Source organism: Triticum urartu, chromosome 3 (assembly GCF_003073215.2).
Source record: "Triticum urartu cultivar G1812 chromosome 3, Tu2.1, whole genome shotgun sequence".
Lineage (NCBI taxonomy): Eukaryota > Viridiplantae > Streptophyta > Magnoliopsida > Poales > Poaceae > Triticum > Triticum urartu.
This window is the reverse complement of record NC_053024.1, coordinates 571,405,581-571,422,088: the sequence shown is the minus strand read 5'-3', so window position 1 is coordinate 571,422,088 and position 16,508 is coordinate 571,405,581. Positions and strand designations below refer to the sequence as shown.

General features: G+C 40.7%; 1 long non-coding RNA gene across 4 annotated transcripts; it reads right to left on the bottom strand.

Moving 5' to 3' along the window:
• Positions 1-10,521: 10,521 nt before the first annotated feature.
• LOC125545079 lies at positions 10,522-15,717 on the bottom strand. 4 transcript variants are annotated; one of them, XR_007299888.1, is made up of 5 exons: positions 15,385-15,717; positions 14,455-14,570; positions 12,554-12,629; positions 11,930-12,454; positions 10,522-11,200 (listed from the first exon to the last, which is right to left on the bottom strand). It is a non-coding gene; the product is annotated as an uncharacterized LOC125545079 (long non-coding RNA). The 4 variants fall into 4 exon arrangements; XR_007299887.1 differs by having other exon boundaries at positions 12,348-12,454; positions 15,385-15,712; XR_007299886.1 differs by having other exon boundaries at positions 12,337-12,454; positions 15,385-15,711.
• Positions 15,718-16,508: the final 791 nt, after the last annotated feature.

Here is a 16,508-nt window from a genome sequence, read left to right as displayed (position 1 = left end):
CTTTGCATGCTTCTAGCGATCCTATTGTTGAAACACCTGAGAATCCAAATGATATTTCTATTTCTGATGCTGAAACACAATCTGGTAATGAACCTGAAACTAGTGATAATGTTAATAATAATGTCCATGATGATGCTCAACCTAGTAATGTTAATGATATAGAAATTGAACCTGTTGTTGATCTTGATAACCCACAATCAAAGAATCAACGTTATGATAAGAAAGATTTTGTTGCTAGGAAACATGGTAAAGAAAGAGAGCCTTGGGTTCAGAAACCCATGCCTTTTCCTCCCAAACCATCCAAGAAAAAGGATGATGAGGATTTTGAGCGCTTTGCTGAAATGATTAGACCTATCTTTTTGCGTATGCGATTAACTGATATGCTCAAAACTAATCCTTATGCTAAGTACATGAAAGATATTATTACAAATAAAATAAAGATACCGGAAGCTGAAATTTCCACCATGCTTGATAATTATACTTTTAAGGGTGGAATACCAAAGAAACTTGGAGATCCAGGAGTACCCACTATGCCATGCTCCATTAAAAGAAATTATGTTAAAACTGCTTTATGTGATCTTGGAGTCGGTGTTAGTGTCATGCCTCTCTCTCTATACCATAGACTTGATTTGAATAAGTTGACACCTACTGAAATATCTTTGCAAATGGCTGATAAATCAACTGCTATACCTGTCGGCATTTGTGAGGATGTGCCTGTTGTAGTTGCAAATGTTACTATTTTAACGGACTTTGTTATTCTTGATATTCCCGAGGACGATAGTATGTCTATTATTCTTGGAAGACCATTTTTGAATACTGCAGGGGCTGTTATTGATTGCACTAAAGGCAATGTCACTTTTCATGTTAATGGTAATGAGCACACGGTACATTTTCCGAGGAAATAACCTCAAGTTCATAGTATCAACTCTATTGGAAAAATTCCATCGATTAATTTGGAGGTTTTGAATTTCCTCTTCCTACTATCAAGAAGAAATATGATATTCTTATTATTGGGGAGGTGCATATCCCCGTTGAGGTAACATAGTGTTATTCGAAATTTCTCCGGTTCCATGTTATTCGAAATGAGTTCATTAACAAGACTTGATCAACCTTGTTAGTGGATTCCTTTTGATGATCATGAGATGGATGAAACTAGAAGGCACAACCTTCTGTACCCCACTTTTACTTTCTGTTATTTACATTAAATAAAATAAAAATAAATATTTTTATGTCTGTTATCTGATTATCCGTGCAATATAAAAATACCTCAAAAATAAAAGTTCTCCAAATGCCCTGAAAATTAAATATGATTTTTTCTAGAATATTTGAGGATTTATGGAACAAAGAACACACCAGGGGGGCAACCACCTTGCCACAAGGGTGGAGGGCGCGCCCACCCCCCTAGGGGGCGCCCCCTGCCTCGTGGGCCCACGGTGGCCCTCCTCCACTTATCCTTTCACCCACACATTCCTTCTTCCTCCCCCAAACACGAATAACCAGCTCAAACCCGAGTCCAAGCTCGTTTTGCTGCCATTTTCGATCTCCTTGCTCAAAGCACTTGTCACAAAACTGCTTGGGCAGATTGTTCCTTGGTATGTGACTCCTCCATTGGTCCAATTAGTTTTTGTTCTAGTGCTTTATTCATTGCAAATTTTTGCTGCTTAGGTGACCATGTTCTTGAGCTTCCATGTCAAATTTATATAGTCAAAAGTAGTTTTGATGCATGATATAGGCCCTAGGCACTTGTAGGAGTAGTTACTATCAATATTATTGAGTTTGGTTTACTTTTATTTTGAAGTTACTAAAAAAATTCAGAATTTTTCAGAGGAAGAATAATGCTTAGGAAAATGTTCCAAAGTGGTTCTTCAAAGAAGCAAGGACCCAGGCTTGCAATGCGTGATGCTAACGAAGAGCCACCAAGAGACGCTCCAGTGCGTCCTTGTGAGTGGCCTTCTGAAAAATTTATGGATCAAGCAGGAATAAAAGAAGAATTCAACGCATATTTGCGTAATGCTGATCTCGTGAGCTTCGAGGAAGAGAAGTGCAGTCAGTATCATGAGCTCACTAGCTCCTTTGTGAGGAGGTTTGAATTTTCAACTTCACGTAATTCTCCAACTGTCTTGTTTGATCTTTATGATAAATATTATACCATGGACTTAGAGGATTTTACCACTGCGTGCAAACTTCCACAATGGGGTAGTATAAGGGATCCTCGCAAATCTGAATTTAGAGATTTCCTTGCTGATATAACTGTGGGAGAATCTAGAGATATTACACAAGCTACCATAGGGAGCATTCACTTTCCTGCCATACATTATTTTGCTCTCTTCATAGGTAGATGCATAAATGGTAAAGATGAAGCATGTCACGTGTGTGTCCCTGACCTCAGTATTCTTAGGAGTGCTGTGTTAGGAGACAAATCATATAATTTGGGAGCCATTGTTGCACGTAGGTAGCATCTTAATAGACGTAATGGAGATTTCTTTGGTGGAATTTATGCAACACGCGTAGCTAATTTTCTTGGTATAGATGTGCACGAAGATGATATTGAATTACCTCCTGCCTATCTAGATTTTAATGCTATGGTTCACCACCAGTTTGTCGAGAGGAACGAATCACCTCTCTAGTATCGACTAATCTTTGACAGACGTCGTGGTGTCTATATTACTCTCCCTGCTCCTGCTTTCTTTGATTATCGGGCAAGAGGAGGATATCACTACAAAAAAAATACACTTTCGTGATGATACGTGTTTGTCACAGTAGGTCGCGTTTTTTGTCATGCATGTACATCCATGACAAATTTATGATAGAATCAAGATAGTCATACATGTGCTGTCGTAGAAGTGTTCCATGACATTACCAAAATTATCATCACGGAAGTGTCCACTTCCATGACGATAAATCGTGCGTCACAGAAGTGCTTTCGTCAAGGGTGACCGACACGTAGCATCCACCGTAACGGAATGTCGTTAAGCTATCGGGTCGGGTTTTGGATCCGATAACCCATTAACAGCCCCGACCAATGGGGATTTTCCACGTGTAAAAGCATCATTGGCTGGAGGAAACACGTGTCGGCTCATCGTCGGGACAGATGTCATCCACTCATTGGATAGAAGGCGCCTATGATACATTGACACGTGGCACGGTCCAACAGAGGCCCATTCCTGTGAAAAGGCCGGCCTGTTTGACTTGGTCAAAAGGTGGCGGGCCGGCCCATGGAAATCCTGTTAACGGCCTGTTCACATATAGCCCATTTACAGCCCGCTAACCCAAGGCCCGTTACGCCCTATCCGAATTAGGCCCAGTACCGTCATCTGGGCCATCCAATATGATTCCGTCCCGTTTTCACTTCTGGCCCATGTATGGCCCATGACGTCTTTCGGCCCATATGAGGCCCTATGTAACTCTTAGCCTACTAACGGCCCGTGGTCAAACTGGCCCGTAATGAACAGTGTATCACTTTACACCCATTAACGGCCCGTGGTGAAACTGGCCCGTAATGAACAGTGTATCACTTTATACCCATTAGCGGCTCGTTATTCCGTTGGGCCGTCTCTAGCCCATGTTATCTTTTGGCCTTCTTAGAGCCCATTTATTCTTGGGCTCATTTCCAGCATTCATTTACTTACGGCCCGTTATTGTCATTTTCTACTTGTGGGCCAAATTTAGCCCGTGGTTACAGTCAGCCCATTTGTGGTCCGTTAATATGTTGGGCAGTTTTCATAGCGTCATCAATACGGCCTATTAACGATGGCCCGTTATGGTCGGCCCATGAACGGACGATTCCAACTCTAGCCCGTTTACGGCCAGAATGCGGTATGTTTGGCCCATGTTTGGCCAATCGATCATACGGCCCGTATAAGGCTCATTGATGATACGGCCCGTAGAAGGCCCATTGATGATACGGCCCGTAGAAGGCCCATTGTTTCTAAGGCCCGTAGAAGGCCCACTGTTTCTACGACCCGTAGAAGGCCCACTGTTTCTACGGCCTGTAGGAGGCCCAGTGTCACTACAGTAAATATTAGCCCATGGTTATTGTGGCCTAGTTTTAAAAAATGGGTTATTGCAGCCACTAGCAAACCGCAGAAGAAGAACTGCACTGACTACAAGCAAAAAAATAAACAAGACAACAAGGAAATAAATAATCAAGCAACTTACACTAGGCTATCACGGCTATTACACATATTACATCCACTGGGCATCAAAGTTCGCCACCAGTGCAAATATAGGGAACACAGTAGCATATAAATGCCGCAGCAAAACAAGTCCAGAACTGAAACCACTTCAGAAGAGCTCAAGAAACAATATCCTGGGTACCCATAATGCTGGCAAGATGCTTAGCAAGCTTATTAACTTTCTCTTGTTTGGCGCTGAAGTCCTCCAGCGCTTGCTGTTGCACCAGAAAGTATGCATCTGAATTCTGCAGGGACTTCCTCAGTCCTTAGGCTTCCTGTCGCATAACATCTGATCGATGTCTTTCAACTTGAAGTTGAGACTCAAGAAGCCGAACTGATTCAGGCAATGAGTTCGAAGAGCTGGTGCCAGCAGTGGTAGCCAGTAACTCGAACACTACATCAAGGCAGGACTTTGGGGTTGTCTCGGTGTCTTCAATATAGTTTTTATCAACTTTCTTGGAGACCAACAGGGATGTCTCACTATCTTGAACCTTATCTGCATTACTTCCTTTACCATTGCATAACAGGGTACTCTTCTCCAATATTTTATCCGCGTTCTAAAAGAGAAACAAACAAACACATCTCAGGTTTACAATGTAGTATATGAAACTCATTTTGGTAAACCAGTTCAGTAGTAAGGTGGACAGGATAACAACATGAAACAAACATATATCTATGTAGTATGGTCATTGTATGGTCTATATCATTCTAGTTTATGTTGCCAAATCAAGATAGATACAGTTCGAATCATATCTATTTAAGACAAAGCAGCATAGACAGAATATAAGTGTGGGAAACTACACAGCAATAACAACACTTGTAATGTGCATGGCATGAGAACATAATTGTTTATTCAATTGAAACTGAAATCAACATAGAGCAAGTTACAACAACAAACGGCCAAACACGTGGAAGAAACAGGTTTAAAACATACCTGTTGCGCCATTAGAGTTTCAGTTGCATCCTTCAAATTTGAAATTAGTTGATATCGGTAAATACAGTGATGCAAGAGCAAAGTAGTATGAACCATAGCTACGAAACCTGACCTGAGAACAATTCTTCTTCTGCTTTAAGCGTTGACTTCGGGTTCGGAGTGGTGGTCTTCGTGATTTGGGCACTGCAGTTGCCTTACTAACTGCTCGTGTTTGGGTGCTCTGTGGTGGAGACGGTGTTGTGTCAATGGGAATTGGGTGTCTATCTGCTGGGGTTGGGGTTAGAAGGGGTGTAGCTGGTTCTCTATCCAACTGGGTAGGGGTACAATCTACATGAGTGTGGGTTATGTGTGGTGGGTATGGTTCTTGGGCAAGTACAATCGTGGTTCTATCTGCATCGACAGGTAGCACGATCTTTTCTGAAGACCATGTTTTTACTCCCACAGATATTGCCATCACTCCCTCCAATTGAAATGGCTGATAAACAAGAAAAGTAATTGAATGTACATACATTGTAAGATAGACAGGTGCAATGGATAGTAGGGAAGAAAATAGGGCATGAAATAATTCACATTTATGTTGTCTAAGCAAACAGAATAGCAGGACATAATTTCACATATATGATGGCTAATTAAACAGGATAGCATGACACAATTTCACATGTATTATGGCTAACTAAACAGGATAGAATGACATACTTCAAAATATGATGACTATGTAAACAGGATGACATGATATAACTATACGATGTGTCTATTAAAGTGGTTGGCATGCCATAAATCACAAACATGCCATCGATGGAAACATGATGGCATGATATAATTCACGAATATAATGACATAATTTAAATATGATGACTATGTAAACAGGATGAGATGATATAACTATATTATGTCTTTAGAAAATGGGTTGGCATGCCATAATTCAGATACATGCTGTCTATGTAAACATCATGGCATGACATAATTCAAATATATGATTTATATACTAAGGAAGTAAGCAGAGGGCAATCGCATATATGATGTGTCAACTAAGGAGATGGCATTCAATATTGTGTATATGATGTAAAAACTAAGCATTGCAATACAACATATGCATTATATGAGTAATATAACCCTGCCAAGTTTGAGCATACACCTCAGGGGGATAATAGGACTGGTCATCTGCCTCTGAATCCTCCTCTGAAGAGCTATCTGTAACCAACAAGATATCTGCTTCAGCAGGTAGCATTGTCTGCTCTGAAGACCTTGTTTTCACTCCAGATTTCTCCATCACCAATTCAAATGGCTGATGCACAGGAAGAGCAGTTGAATATACAAACATTGTTGACAAAAGCAATGAGAAATACAAAAAAAGGACGGCATGATATAATTCACATATATGACGCTTGCCTAAACAGCATGGCATTGCATAATTCACATACATAATGCCTTGCAACAAGATAACATTGCATAATTCACATATATAATGTCTTGCAACAAGATGACATTGCATAATTCACATATATGATAATTAGACACTAAACAGGTGGCATTCACACAAAGCATGTCTAAACTAAGCAAATGACATAGCAATGCAAGATACCATACGCACGATATGAGCAACATAACCCTGCCAAGTTAGGGCATGCACCTCGGGGGGGAATATGACTGGTCATCTATCTCTGAATCCTCCTCTGAGGAGCTATCGGTAACCAGCAAGACATGCGCTTCGTCAGATAGCATTGTCTGCTCTGAAGACCTTGTTTCCACTACAGATTTTTCCATGACCATGCCAAATGGCTGATGCACAGGAAGAGTAATTGAATGTACTAAAATTATTGACAAATTTAACACGTAATAAAAAATGATGGCATGATATAATTCACATATAAGATGACTGGCTAACCAGGGTGGCATTGCAAAATTCACATATATGATGCCTGGCTAGACAAGATGGCATTGCATGATTCACATATACGATAAAGAAACTAAACAGATGGCGTTGACACAAAGCATGTCTAAACTAAGCAGATGACATCTTTAATATGTATACAGTAAGCAATGCAAGGCACCATATGCATGATATTACCAACATCAGCATGCCAAGTTAGAGCGAAGACCTCATGGGTAAATAGGAGTGGTCTTCTCCTTCTGAATCCCCCTCATAACAGTTATCTTCCTCTTGATTACGATCCGAAATGGGTGGAGGGGGGCTGCCTTTGCGCCCACCATGGAACGACGTCTGCATGAAATTTTATTGCCATGCAAGGCTCGTCTCTTTTGCTCTACATGATCAGTTCCATTGTGTACAATAACTGGCATGCATAGGAATAAAACATAGTGAGATTATGTAAGAAGTGCATGCACAAATCCAGAGTGATGGTAGCAAACTGTGGATAGACCCAAAACCAATGATAGCAGGCAGATAATAGCTTTAGTTAAAAAATACAGATAATGGCTCCTTTAATGTTTGTTTGCACCCAACATGAAACTCATAGTAGACACCAGAGATTAACCAGATAGTAGACAGATAGTACTGATTGCTGCCCCAATATGTACCCCACAACCATTTAAAAACTCAAGTTTCATCATTAGTTTGGACCTGACTCGGAGTCTAACAGGTGAACACGACGATAATGTAGCATGTCATCATATTAAGCAACGCATAACATAAGCAGACACGGAAGAGTGCGACCTCTCTTGTGGACCCGTGTAGTCCTCAAGGCCATCTGCTCAGTTGATGATGATAATGCAGTTGTCGTGGCTGCCGACAGTGGGGAAGAAGATCTGAGGCGGCGAAAGACAGTCTGGAGAGTGGATCCCTGCTGTGGTGAACCCTTCCGTCGTTGGAGAAGCTGAGCTGGGGTGGAACACAGCGCCGCAGAAGCAGGACAAACCACACAAGGTTTTCTTTGACACATATCTGTAACAGAAGTAATTGAGTAAGGGCTTGTTTGAATTTGAGGATTCTAACAATGCAGGGATAGAAAATAGACAGGAATAGGATAGGAATGCACGTGCAAAACAGAGAATTTAAAAACACGGGATTTCTGCCAATCTGGGTGTTTGATTCACAACAATTGGAAGATCACAGGATGTAAAAAAGCATGGTGAGATTAAGTCAAACCACAAGAAAATGTACGGTTATAATGCTATTATGCTACTATCTCTTATTCTTGTGCTTGATGAATAGGAATATGAAAAGGAGGAGAAGTGGAAATTAGAATTCCTATGGTTTTTCTTTCAAGGAGACACTAAAGGAACAAATCCTACAGTTTTCCTTTGCTCCATTCCTTTGCACAAAATTCATGAAAAGTAGTACCATAGGAAACTTTCCAATTCCGATGTTTTTCATTCACTTTTCCTTTCAAGCACTGGCGATTCTAGTAGGCAGGCTTGAGCAAGGAAAATCCTACACTAAAAAAATGTTTTTGTGCTACTTCTATTACTTTGGACCCAAGCCACTGCCATATTAGCTCAACTCCCAGGACCATTGACAAATGCACAGCTCAAACGCGCAGAGATAAATAATGATGGCGTTCAAGAGAGTCCATCATGGATAACTAAGTTGCCTGGTACCTCACTGCTTGTCATATAGTAGGATAAAATAATCGTATTTCCCGTTACTACGAGTGCTCAGTGGACAATATATATAACATGTAGAGTAAAAAAGAGATGCACATTGCAAAAAAATACACTTCCGTGATGATACGTGTTTGTCACAGTAGGTCGCTTCTTTTGTCATGCATATACATCCATGACAAATTTATGATAGAATCAAGATAGTCATACCTGTGATGTCGTAGAAGTGTTCCATGACATTACCAAAATTATCATCACGAAAGTGTCCACTTCCATGATGATAAATCGCGTGTCACAGAAGTGCTTTCGTCAAGGGTGACCGACACGTGACATCCACCGTAACGGAACGCCGTTAAGCTATCGGGTCGGGTTTTGGATCCGATAACCCGTTAACAACCCCAACCAATGGGGATTTTCCACGTGTAAAATCATCATTGGCTAGAGGAAACACGTGTCGGCTCATCGCCGGGACAGATGTCATCCACTCACTGGACATAAGGCGCCTATGATACATTGACACGTGGCATGGCCCAACAAGTTTAAATGGGCCGGCCCAACTAAAGGCCCACAAGATTTTACGGACCATAATGGGCCGGCCTAGCTAAAGGTCCACGAGATTTTGCGGACCATAATGGGCTGGCCCAGCTAAAGGCCCACAAGATTTCGCGGGCCATAATGGGCGGGCCCAGGTAAAGGCCCACAAGATTTTCGTGTGCCATAATAGGCCGGCCCAGGTAAAGGCCCACGGTGACTCTAGCCCATAATGAACAGTAATTTTCTTTATACCCGTTAACGGCCCGTGATTTACATGGGCCGTTTCCAGCTCGTGTTAGCTTTCGGCCTATTGACGGCCCATACGTTCTTGGGCTCCTTTTCGGTCCTCGATTACTTCTGGGCCGTTACTGGCCTATTCCCCTAATGGGCCAAATTCGGCCCATGGCAAGAGTCGGCCCGTTACTGACCTGTTCCACTAATGGGCCAAATTCGGTCCATGGCAAGAGTCGGTCCGTTACTGGCCTGTTACCCTAATGGGCCAAATTCGGCCCATGGCAAGAGTTAGCCCGTTTCTGGCCTGTTAACCCGTTGTGCCGTTTCCAGCCCGTCCTATATTCTGGTCCATTAACGACCCGTTATGCCTGTGAAAGAATTAAGCCTTTGCTGTCCTATGGCCTGTTAACGGCCTGTTACCGTGCTGGGCCAATACCAATTACGCCCGGTTATGGCCCATGTAGACCCATTTATCCGACGGCCCGAGGCCCACCGATTACAGGCCCATTTATCGACGGCCCGTAGGAGACCCGTGGATCCTATGGCCCGTATATGGCCCATGGTAGTTGCGGCCACTAGCAAACCAGGAAAAAAGAAGACTAGGAAATAAATAAGGGCGAAACTAACGCTAGGCTATTAAGGCGATTGCACAGATTACATTCACTCAACATCAAAGATCGCCACTAGTGCAAATATAGGGAACACCCTACACTATACAAAAATGGCTTGCTGTTTTCTTCAGGCGGTGGCTGCACGTTAAGAATAAATTTTATATCGCACCAAAACAAATCTTCTATTATATAATTAAAACAAAAGTAAAACAAGCCATCACGTTTGTCCACATATGCTAATCTTTTTTACACCGTTTGATTAGAATAACAACGGTCGAGATTTAAAGTTTCTACGTAACATGTAAAAATATATTTACCAGCAGTATTGAACTTTTATGATGTCATGTTAGATGCATAGAACCATAACACTAGCGCGCATAGGAAGGACTACATGGACACGTATTGTTTGAGTCCAATATACAATCACGTATGAACTGATGCATGTCCGAATTGGAAAGCAAAAAAGGGAAAATAAAAAACAAAGCCCTTACACATATCCAAAAGCAATATAGCAGGTTTCCCTACAAACTCCAGGAGCCACACGTTTACATGCTTCCAATACATGGACAATATGGACTAGGCAATTAGCAAAAAAAACAAAAAAAAATTGTCTGTCCAATAAAGGATCAAAGCTGGTCTCTTCTCTCAAGTGATCCATCTCTTCTTCCCTGAAGCAGGTTCCACGTCCCTTGCACACACGTTTTATAGAGAAGATCAATTGCTATGGTTTTCAATTTCCTAGCGCTCTAGCCGTCACTTCTGATTCTTCCTTCCGTGTTGTCGGCAAGGCACGCGCTGAAGCCCTCGAGCAGCCTAGGAGAGTAGGGCAGGTTCAAATCAGCAGCATGAGGGATAAGGCAGCCATGACTAAGGTGACATATCGAGGAGCAGGACCCAGCGCTAGGGAGGCATAGATTGCTTCTTCGGCCTTCGCCCACTTCTTTTCCTTGCACATGCATATCTCCCCGCACCGCTGCCTCCAAGAGCTAGGATGCATGTAACCACGGTCCAGCGGTAACAACTTCGGTCTGAGACACATCTGCCTACAAGCCACCATAGTTGACGGCTATGTGATGCTCGAGCTCCGACTCTTCTTTGGATCATCAGTTCTCAGGTTTCTTCATCTTCTGCATACCTCAATTTCATAGCTTCTGGAACAAACAGATATGCGTGGTTGAGATGTTAGATTCTCCATGGATGTGGTTAGAGCCTTAGACTAATGATGTGACGCATGACCATTGCATAGCTACCTATACTCTGATCGGATTTATACATCAAGGTTAATCTTATTTGCAAAGCTATAAAAAGTTATTTACATTATCTTTACAACAAAAATGCATCACTGTGTATTTATGGAACTGTACAGAATTTATTTACATATTCATCATAGCAAAAATGTGTCATAGATTATGCACATTACATAGGTGAATTAATATCTCCAAATTTGGATGTCAATGGATTATTCACCCAAATGAAGCATGTGGAATCAAGAATAACAAAAAAAAATCACAAACTTCCCTCTATCCCATAATATAAGACGTTTTCGGCACTGTGTACTGTCAAAAAACGTCATATATTATTGAACAGAGGGAGCATAATGGAACCATATCTGAATTATTTATATCTCTTAACTTCTTCGGGTTGCTATTGGGTGATTTTTTAAGGATTTTTCTTTCACAACAATAGCTATGATAGATTTGTTACAACAAAATATTCAAATGATCATGTTGTGATTCGCAAACTAACTACAAAGAAAACTGACAAGAACTTTCATATTATATTTAATCTGTAGTGACAATTGTGGTATATATCTACAAATTCTAACACCCGGTAAGCATATATTCTACTAATTTGAACAAGAACTTCCATATTATACTTACTCTGCAGTAATAACAATGGTAGCAAAATTGGTCAACTCACTAGATGGGAAATCTGAGAAGTGTCAAATATTATACAATAATTGTGTTGAAAGTAAGCCGAACCATTTATGAGTACTGAGATAAAGAAAGAATACTTGACATCGAATCAATATAAGGAGGACAATTATTAGATAATGGTTAAATGTTGGCACCATCAGAAGTATGTCACATTATAATTATTTGGAATACATTCCGACATGCACTTCCGTGAGTTATATGTTCATGGCATGTGAAAAATCTATTGTATATCAATTAACACATATGAACCAAATTCTGTTAATACATGTAAGCCTTCTTCCTTTTGCCTTACTGTGAAGAAACAGCCAGTGTGGAGGAAGTAAGAATGATGCAAAGTTGTAGCACATTACATAGGTGGAACCTGACAGCAGTAGCAATTAGGAAGCCCTCAACTCGCCTCCACCTGTGGACTCTCCACAAAGGTAAATCAACCAATCACAAGCCAATGCAAATTACTATTTCCTGACACTGCATTTATTGTATATACATGTTAACATGTGCAGACAAGACAATGAAATATAAAAATATATAGATGTTATATGTAGTAGATGGATATCATAGATATACCTTTTGCTATACGAAATTCCATATAATTGATACCGATGTGTTGAAGAGACAATAGTCAAAGTTGGGCTTCAATTCCCTAAAAACCACAACACAAATCAATGGCAAATTAAATAACTATAATTTATAAAAGATCCTTACATGAACAACAACAGAATGTATCAGGTCAGCGTATGAATTATAATTTAACAAAACTAGGTAACTCTACCTTACATCTAAATAGATTTAACAGATCAACTAAGTAATTAAGTGAACTTTAAAAGTACGTATATACTGTGCCCATCAAGAGAGGAATGCAGAGGATGATGGGAGAGTAGTAAGACAATCATACCCATCCCACTCCTCTACCACATACGGCCAGGAATGCTGCGGAGAACATGGCCGTCGAACCTGACGGCACAGCTTTTGGCCCACTGACACGAATAGGAGAGCAGGGACACTCAAGGAAGCTAAAAACTATGGGTCTCTCATATTCGCCAGTGGCCTCCCCGGCGACCGCTTTGCCTCACGGCCTCGCAGAGCCCGTGGCTGGAACGCGTGCCGGAGCCTCGGCCAGATCTGGCGGAAAATCTCCTTCCCAGCTTTGGTGATACACAGGCAGGCCACTCAATTTGGTGCAGCCACTCCCCTTCTGGACGAGCAGGCCATCAATTTGGCACACCCTCTCCATCTGTATTCCCATCTCAAAGTCCTCAAAGTCGGACAGCCAGTGGAGGAGAGGAGTGGAAGGGACTTGCTTTCCACACATAATGGTCGGGCAGCCAGTGGAGGAGAGGAGAGGAGTGGAAGAGATTAGTGAGGAAGGGATACTTTCTATCTACACATAATGGAATGGGTAGCACCACGTTGACCCATGGTCAGCCTGTTGTGACTTACGTGGAATGAAAACGAATATAAGTTTTTTCTATTTCTGTTTTTTACTCCTAGACTCATATCTCTATTTCATTTCTCACACAATTGGGTCATTACGTAAAGAATTTTTTGCCGGAAATTAGCTACAGAATTTTCTCACAAAATAAACTACTCCAGTACTAAATTCAGTATTCCCTGATGGATTAAAAACATGCATGAAAGCCTACAAAAAAACGAAAATGGTGGGCATACGCAAAAAAGAAGTTGTACAAACTAAAATAACATATGAAGATAACTGAAACACGAAGAACCGTTTGAAGCAAAAAAAATGCATACTAAGGTGTTCAAATTAACCATTATTATAAACTTCCATACAATGTTAAAAAAGAAAAAGAAAAATGCAAGTTCGTATGAGTAAAGCAAAATAACAAAACCAGATCCTTCATTAAAATTAAAAACATATAAATTCTAGCTGCGCAATTTCTTATCGCTGCAAAATGAGTCTAATAGATTATTTTGTAGTCCTAAAGTAACAGTAGCTATTGTGTCGTCTGCAGAGTATTTTTCTAGAAGATGACATATTCGACAAGTGATTCCCGTAAATTCTGAAATTTGAAAGGTTAGTAAGAGTTGTTCTAAATCATAAGTTCATCCATTTGAGTTCAGATATTTTCCATAGGTCATCAATGTACAATTTGCATATTTGATCCTGCATGCATTTTCTAATTACATTCATGGTTACTATGGAAAGGTCTATTAAATTCAGACATGCACTTTAGTGAGTTTTATGTTCTTGGTAACAGCTCTTCTGTCTAGCCTTTTCAGTTGAAGAGAACAATGAGAAAAGCTCCAGTGTTATATGCATCACCTACAACACATGTGAAAACTCTATTGCATATCAATTAACACATATGGACCAAATTCAGTTAATACATGCAAGCCTTTTTCTTTTGTCTTAAAAACACATATCATTAATTTAACTTGCTAATACTATATGGTAACAACAAATAGAAAGAATACACCTTTTATCCAACTACAGGGAGGAAACATACCTGTGATGAATCAGCCGGTGTGCAGAAAGTAGTAATGATGCAAAGTTGTAGCACATTACATAGGTGGAAGCTGACAGCAGTAGCAAGCCCACAACGTGCCTCCACCCATGGATTCTCTACAAGACAATGAAATATTGAACACTTTTTGCTATACGTAACTTCATATAATTAATATGGATGTGTTGAAGAGACAGTAACCAAAGTTTGGCAGAATGTTAACTAAAAAACAGCATAAGCTCAATTCCCTAAAGCAACGCAAGGCACATCAATGGCAAGATAAATAATTCTACAATTTATATCCTAGAAATAGTCCAAATGTACGAGCTTATTGTCTGAATTGTAATAAAAACAGAACAACCAAGTAACTCAACCTTATCTCTGAATAAATTTAACGGATCAACTAAGTAAACAAGCTTTTATAAAGTACATATATACTGTGCGCAGAAAAAGAAGAATGCAAAGGATGTTGGGAGAGTAGTAAGGCAGTCATACCCATCCCTACTACTCTGCCACAGACGACGAGGAACACTATGAAGAATATGGCTGTCGAACCCGACGACACAGCTCTCGGCCCAGTGGCACAAACAGGAGAGCAGCGCCACTCAGCAAAACAGATTTATCATATTCTCCAGTGGCCTCCCATGCGACCGCTTTGCCTCGCGACCTTGCTGCTAGGGGCGCAGAATCTGAGGCTGGAACGCGTGCCCCAGCCTCGCCGATCTGGCCTCCAAGAGCATCTCCTTCCCAGCTTTAGTGATGCACGGGCAGGCCACTGGATGGATTTGGTGCAGCCACTCGCTTTCACATGGACGAACAAATTTCTCATAGCCATAGAAAATCTCCATAAAGAAACCAAAATCCGTGCCATTGCTGGAGCCTAGAAGACCAGGCATCTGGGAAGGGAGGAGAAGGAATAGGAAGAGAGATTACCTGGAGGAGAGCGACCGCTCAGGTTCAAAGGGGCCCAACTCCACGACCATCCAATTGACGGCGGGGGCGAGCAGCAGGCACGTGTGGTCGAGCTGGAGGACCTGCCGTCGCCGAGAGCATGCGGCCACCGCACTCCGCCGCAAATCCCCCTTCTCCTTCTCACCCCGTCCTCCTCCCTTGGCAGGATCTAGCAACGAATGTGGATGAATCTATGGATCAGGCAAGGAACGGTGAAAAAGAAACGGGAGGAGACCGAGAATTTGGGTTTTCTTTTTTTGGCTGGGAAGGGTAGCACGCCGAGTCGTTGACCCATGGTTTGCTGGCTGTAACTTACAGAGTACTACTCCCTCCGTTCCTAATTATAAGTCTTTGAGGAGACTTCATTATAAACCACATGCGGAGTAAAATAAGTGAATCTACACTTTAAAATACATCTATATACATCCATATGTGGTTTATAATAAAATCTCTACAAAGACTAGGAACGGAGGGAGTATAATATGAAGTACTTATGAAATGAAAACTAATATTCATTAGATTTTCTATTCCATTTATTCACTCCTATGTTTTCATTTCATTTCTTACACAATTGAGTATATTAGGTACAGAATATATTGTGGGGAATTAGCTCCAGAATTTTCTAAAAAAAAGATACAAAATTCAGTATTCCATGATGGATTAGGAACATGTAGTAAAAAAACAAAGAAAGAAAATGTTGGGCATTCACACAAAATAATTTTTTGGCAAACTAAAATAATAGACAGAGATGATTGAAACATAAAGAATAGTATTGAAGAGAAAAAATGCATATGGAGGCGCTCAGCTGAAAGACAAAGAATACTATGAAGAGGAAAATGCATATGAAGGTGTTCAACTGGCAACAATTATAAACTTTTGTGCAATGTCAAAGAAAAAAAATACATATCCATATGAGTACGAAAAATAGCAAACACATATCAATTATAAAAAATATATAAAATATACTCCCTCCGTTTCTTTTTAGTCGGCATATAAGGTTTGGTCAAAGTCAAGCTTTGTATAGTTTGACTAACTTTATATTAAAAAATATAAACATTCACAATATGAAATCAATATTATCAGATGCACCATGAAACGTATTTTCA